Raw genomic sequence first — 7,621 nt, forward strand, 5'->3', positions numbered from 1 at the left:
TTGCTATGTCCTGTAATGACGACGAAATAAAATTTTCAAATGCTACTTGTTGAATGTACATGACACTGAAATTTGCTTTGCAGAAGTTGGTTGCTACGTCTTGCTGATTGTTGCCGAGAGAACGCGATAGTGCGTCTGCTATAACATTTTGTGTGCCAGGAATGTGAACTATTGTAAAATTAAATTCTTGTAAATATAGTTTCCATCTACTTAACCTGTCGTGAGTAAATTTAGCTGAAAGCAAAAATTGTATTGCTCTGTGGTCTGTGTAGACGGTGGTATGTCTGCCATAAAGAAAGTGCCGAAATCTCGTAAAAGCCCATACAACACATAATGTTTCAAGTTCTGTAACGGAGTAATTTCGCTCAGCAGGTGACAGAATGCGGCTTGCAAATGCGATGTTTTTGATTACTATTGAACCATCTTCTTCAATTTCCTGGAAAATATGTACGCCTAAGGCGGTGTTGGAACTGTCGGTGGCAATGGAAAAATTTCTAGTAAGATCTGGGTGCGATAATAGTGGTGCATTCAACAAAGCATGTTTCAGGTTCATGAATTCAGAGTGTGCTTGCTTATCCCAAGACCAAATAGTGTTTTTACCTGTTAATTGACATAATCTGGGTGTGTCTAAAGCAGAGTGATGAATAAATTTACAAAAAAAGTTAATTAAGCCCAAAAAACTGCGTAATTGCTTCTTCGTTGTAGGAACGGTAATGTCACGTAGAGCTTGAAGTTTTTCTGGATCAGGTGCAATGCCTTCTGCTGAAATTACGTGTCCAAGAAATTTTATGGAAGTTTTGCCAAAGTGCGATTTACTAAGATTAACTGTAAGTCCTTGTGCATGAAAAGTTTGTAACAGTTGTTCAAGAATCAGATTGTGTTCGGACCAGTTAGCTTCTGCGATAAGAATGTCGTCTACGTACGTCGTGATTCTGTCTTTAATGCAAACGTGTCTCGGATGGCGTCAAAATTAATAACATTTTCGTGAACAAGATTCTGCGTGCCTAAATTATTGCTTACGTTATTGGAATATGCGATCTGTACTGTGTCTGGTCAAATTCTGTCGTACGTGCTATTATTTACGGAAGGATGCTGTGGCATATCCACTATATGAACTACTCTGTTATTTCTTACTGACGTGTTACGCTATGGATGACACCTATTGTCTGTTTCATTCATGATTATATGTTGTTGCTGATGTTGTTGCTGCTCATAAGATCGACTGTTATTAAATGTACGCTGAAAATTGTGCTCATCATTTTTTTTTTTTTACGTCTGTCATGATAGTAATTTCTATACGGCGCATTGCGATACGAGTTGAAATAGTGTGTTGTCTGTGCGTAGTTATTTCTTTGCTGCCGTGCGTTACTATTTGTTGGATCTGGTACTATACGTGCACGCGGCGGAACATTAAAGTTTGGTTGACCTTGTAGACTGCATTGTTGGTTAGGTATGCTAACCGGTTAACTTTCATGCTATTGTGGTGAAAAACATCTATTGTTACAAAAATATGGTTCCGATTGCTCAAAATTTTACACATACTGATGATTACGATTTTATCTGTTATTAAAGTTACGCTGGTTCTGGAGTGCCTACTGAAAATTGTCACATTCGGTAAAAGTTTGTCACATCGGGTTTTCATTACTCGTTTCTTAATTCTAGATAGAGCAATAGTTAAAGAGCTGTTTGGATAGATATAAAGGATAGTAGAAGAGAAGGCAGCAGTGCAGAAAACTAAAGATGAAACAGCACTACTACAGCTCGGGGCCCTATGCTCGCTACGGCACATATTCATTAAAGCGTAATGAATCCCCTGAGGTCAATTACGCACTGCAAATAAATTTTAGCTTTTGCGTTGCAGGCAATGGCGGTAAAATTCCAAAAGCAAATCGCTGTATTCTTGCTAATTCTAATTTCTGCATAATACGCAATGCTGATGAAAATACAATAGCAAATTGTCGCATCAGGTTCAAAGCTAGTTTCTGCATTACAGGCAATAGCGGTGAAGGTACAAGAAGAAATTGTCGTATATCGCTCAAAGCGTGTACCTGTACGCTGTCATTATTAAATTCATTACATTTTCTTACAAATGCAAATTGCTCGAAATCTACGTTCTCGTCACTCAGTTTGATAACACGTTCAGGTTTGTGTATGAATTTGTTTGTCTGTGTCATTTCGTACTTCAAGTTACGTAGTTTTTCAGATTTTAAGTCGCGTGGCTTTTCGGATTTTAAGTCGCGTAGTTGCTGTAAATTGCTCACATTATACACGCTGCGTAAGTCTGACAAATGTTCGCAAAGTGGCGTCTGTTGTATGTTATTATTAACTGAAATGTTTTTCATCTCTGTTACTTCTTGTTGTAAATTTGATAACTTCCTACGTAACGTGTTGTTAGATGAATCGATCTCATTAATTGTCTGCTGTAAATTTTGAAATTCAGGTGTTTGGATAAATGAAACCGGTGCAGTATCGTCTGATTTATTGTCATTAGTACTTTCGATAACATCAATACGACTGGCCAATTCATCACATTTTTCAGTCAGTATCTTAACCTGATCATCGGTTTTAGAATCAGACGCATTAATCTGTTTTTGCAACTTACGCGTGGTTTCGCTCAGTTTTTTAACATCAGCTTTGATGACATCGCAATCCTGTGTTAGATCTAATTGTTCGAATCTATCTGTCACTGTTTGAATATTTACTGTGTGTGTATCTGTTTTTGATTTAAGATCAGAAATTTCATCCCGTAATTCCGCGTTCAACTGTTCTATGGTATTAATTTTGTCGGACACTGTAGTAATATTATTGTCTACATACGTCTTCGCTTTCGCGAATATTTTACGTTTGTCCTCTTGTCTTTGTGCAGTGATTGTTTCCATGACTTGTCGTTTTACTTTGTTTTGATCTTGAATAAATCTGCGGAAACGCGTATCACTGTTCTGTATGTGCTGATTAAAGCGCTCATTCATCTGAGTGTTCTGTTGTTCGAATTTCGCGTCTATCTTTGCGTCCATAGTGCGCGAAAGTTCTACCGTCATTGCTTTAAACTCATCCCGTAATTGTGTAGCTTTTTCAGAGCATTGTTTAGCGACTCCGCTAATTTCGTCTCTGAGTGTTTCTGTTGCGGCTGTTTGCATTTCCCTTAATTCTTGCGCAACAGACTTAATTTCTTCGCTATTTTTTTGTGAACAAGCCTCAATTTCCACGCGCAACTGTTCCTTAGTGTCATGGCACTGCGCGGCAACGGCTCTAATTTGTTCGCTAAGCTGTTTGAGATTTTCGTCATTATTGTCAAGTTTCTCATTTAAGTGTTTGTTATCTTCCCTAAGTTGTTTGACCTGTTCATTAAGTTGTTGTTTGAGATCCGCATTATTATTGTCTTGTTTTTCGTTCTGTTGTTTGAAATTTTCATCAATTTTATTAAATTTTTCATTAAACTGTTTGAAATTTTGCCGCAAAAATGCCATAATTGGATCCGATTCAAAATTAGCATTTCTATTCTCTGTGTTGTTCAATGGTCGATCTGGAATTGTCTCGTTTTGCGTGACCATTTGGTCATTCTGTAATTTACAAAAAGGTTTGCCAGTTAAACATACACTGTCAGACCCTATTTCGGAATTAAATAAATCCGTCGTACTTTCACTACACTGACCATTTTCATTCGAAAAATTTGTTTGTATGTTACTTGAATTTTCCAAATCGGGTGTGTTAAGCTGGGCAGCGCTCATTACAATAGAGCGTCCCGCGTCATCAATTGTCGTCAAATTAACAGAGGAGACAATTGAGTTCGTTTGTTCATTATTAATATAAAAGTCATCACTAGTGGTTATAATGCACTGATTGTTAGTGGACGCAGGATTGTCATGATTGCACTGCGTGTCACATGTCCTATCGGTAAAGTTGTTTAAATCGGTAGTTTCGTTCGTAATACCTCGCGATACACTATTCATAGTCTTTCGCGGCATTTTTACAACAGTCAATTATTCACAAAACAAATAATCACAAATGCAAAAACAACACACAAATACAACAGAGCAACGAATTGCCGTTGACCTGTAGAAAAAAGTCACAAGTTAATAAAAGCGTTGCGCCAAATCCTAATTATATCTAAGCAAATAAGAGCAGATATCTGACTGTCGCTCAAAAGACTCTCAACGAAATACGATCCTGGACTGGGTGTCGCCAAGTGTAACCTCCCCACCGTAATTTTAAAAGAAAAAGAAAGGACAATACTTAATAGAAATGGGAGCCGAGTGTAACCTCCCCACAAAAATTTGAAAGAAAGAAACACGACAATATTTAATTATGAATGCTAATGGACATTGCGCTAATTGTAACCTCGCCCACAATGAGAGGTATTGAAAATGGCAACAAAAATGTGAAATTCGCAATCTGACTCAAATATAAATTCTTCACAAAATTTAAAGTCCGTTCAGTGACAAGAAAATACAATTAAACCGAAATATCGGTCTTTGGCCCTGTGTAAAACAATCAGAATTAAAGTCTTACCTCAGAATAAATGGATGTCACATATCTGCTCTTGTTGTTGCGCACCGCTTGGAGGAACTGCATTGCAAATAATAATATTCTCTTTTTTTTGTGATTCTAGTGAAATTTTTCTTCAAAAGAAGTGGAATGAAATGGGAAGTGCAACGAGATCTTTAGTTCAATAAAAAATTAAATTTTTGAGAAAATGCTTTTGAAATAAAAATTATTATTGGGGAACTTGTTGGAGAATAATTACAATAAATAAAATTTTTACATTATCTAATGATTATATTAATTAATAGTATACCTTATTCACCATCTTGACCAGTGTTGCCGACCGCTCTCCATGACGACTATTGGCGTACTGCACTGCACGACTACTACTAGAGTACTGCTCTCAACTAGACAGAGCTACAGACTCGCAACGACTGACTGACCGACTACTGCTCTGCATAGCGACAACTAACTGCTCGCAACACTCGCGCGGTCAAGCGCATACTCTCTGGTCACAGATGCTACAATGCCTCGCCATCGCTGCTATGTTACATACGTGTTTCAAGGGTTCCGCTTCTGTCACGTTGAACGATTCTCTTCATTCGTCGTTGGCCCCGTTCTTGCAGGAACAGACGTTAAAGTAACCTGTGGCGTGCCACAGGGGAGTGTTATGGGACCATTGCTTTTCACAATATATATAAATGACCTAGTAGATAGTGTCGGAAGTCCCATGCGGCATTTCGCGGATGATGCTGTAGTATACAGAGAAGTTGCAGCATTAGAAAATTGTAGCGAAATGCAGGAAGATCTGCAGAGGATAGGCACTTGGTGCAGGGAGTGGCAACTGACCCTTAACATAGACAAATGTAATGTATTGCGAATACATAGAAAGAAGGATCCTTTATTGTATGATTATATGATAGCGGAACAAACACTGGTAGCAGTTACTTCTGTAAAATATCTGGGAGTATGCGTGCGGAACGATTTGAAGTGGAATGATCATATAAAATTAATTGTTGGTAAGGCGGGTTACCAGGTTGAGATTCATTGGGAGAGTCCTTAGAAAATGTAGTCCATCAACAAAGGAGGTGGCTTACAAAACACTCGTTCGACCTATACTTGAGTATTGCTCATCAGTGTGGTATCCGTACCAGATCGGGTTGACGGAGGAGATAGAGAAGATCCAAAGAAGAGCGGCGCGTTTCGTCACAGGGTTATTTGGTAACCGTGATAGCGTTACGGAGATGTTTAACAAACTCAAGTGGCAGACTCTGCAAGAGAGGCGCTCTGCATCGCGGTGTACCTTGCTGTCCAGGTTTCGAGAGGGTGCGTTTCTGGATGAGGTATCCAATATATAGCTTCCCCCTACTTATACCTCCCGAGGAGATCACGAATGTAAAATTAGAGAGATTAGAGCGCGCACGGAGGCTTTCAGACAGTCGTTCTTCCCGCGAACCATACGCGACTGGAACAGGAAAGGGAGGTAATGGCGGTGGCACGTAAAGTGCCCTCCACCACACACCGTTGGGTGGCTTGCGGAGTATAAATGTAGATGTAGATGTAGAACTTATTCCGGCCACAGTGATGTAGGAGATCTGATGTTTCACCGGATTCCTGATATTCACGGTACACTCGTGAAATGGTCGTACGGGAAAATCCCCACTTCATCGCTGCCTCGCAGATGCTGTGTCCCATAGTTCGTGAGCCGACAATAACACCAAGTTCAAACTCTCTTAAATCTCGATAACCAGCCACTGTAGCAGCAATAATCGATCTAACAACAGCGCCAGGCACTTGCTGTCTTATGTAGGCGTTGCCGACCGCAGCGCCGTATTCTGCCTGTTTACATATCTCTGTATTTGAATACGCATGCCTACACCAGTTCCCTTCGCGCTTCAGTGTAGCATGTAACAGTAAAATATCTTAAGTGTGACTGTGATGTTGAGTGACGTTGTGCACATTATCTGATTTAGGTAAGTAAGGCATTATTAAACTAATATTGTAAAGATATTTTATGTTACATCGAAACACACAGGAAACTGTTGGTTTACGATATGGATATGTAGTGGTTACATTGTATCGATTATGTCTAGTGATTAGAGTTGATTTTGGCAAAATTCTTGTTACAGACATGAGCATTTTATGTCCTAATGTGGTACATTTATGAACAATAAACCGAAAAGATTTTAGTTCTCTTGATAAAGGGGACATTGTGCAGTTGTGCATAGTTTACTGTAAAGAAAACAACTAATGTACACTGAGACTTTTGTCCAATATATCAAAGAGATTAGAGGAGCGTTTCAGGGTGTGGCTCACTACACTTAGGTAGGTGGGTCTTTTCACAGAGTGTGATGAGTCAGAGGGCTATGCACTGCCGTACAAGGCATTGGAGTGAGGCCCACAGTCTGTTACATTAGACGCAAAGGGCTGGACAGCCGTGGGCACATCCTAGGACAGCACCATCACGGGCAGCAGCACCAATTACGCAGCTGAGCCCATCAGTCGTGGCAGCTGCACGGACATCAGCATTATCCTCTGGTCGGTGTCGAGTCTCCCCCAGGCTGGCAACGCCTAGTGGGTTAACTCGTCTGAGTGAGACAGAGAACTGCTGAGAGCTCGCTAGCAAGAACATATGACATGAAATAGAGTAGGATTCACATCTATGTACCCTATCTAAATAACTGTTATTGGAAGTAACCATTATACAGGGTTCCCGTATATACAAATATGTGAATTCCCTGCAAAGACCAAAGTTGCAGAACCGCAAACCGGTTATTACGATGCTTTCCAAAGGGAGAAGACAACGGTGCAGTCACAGCGACATACCTTAAGGGGACCTGGACGTGTACCGGCTGCATTTTTATACCTCGCTCTCAGTGCGCATTACTCTTGATCTACAATGGAGAGGTAGTTGTGGTCTTTTTAACCAACAATGAATGACATCAACTCAAGCTGTAATAGGAAATTTATTCAAATATCTGTTATAGTTTAAGAATTACAGTATTTTGCCTAACAGATGTTTTTATAATACACATTCCCATTCTGGTACCATTTTCTGGTCCACCATCAGTCTAATAGTATTTAAACTGTGGCAGGCTGCTGACAACATTCATAGGAATACATTATGCCTCTCGTTTTG

The sequence above is a fragment of the Schistocerca americana genome, chromosome 1 (genome assembly GCF_021461395.2).
Source record: "Schistocerca americana isolate TAMUIC-IGC-003095 chromosome 1, iqSchAmer2.1, whole genome shotgun sequence".
In the NCBI taxonomy this organism is placed as follows: domain Eukaryota; kingdom Metazoa; phylum Arthropoda; class Insecta; order Orthoptera; family Acrididae; genus Schistocerca; species Schistocerca americana.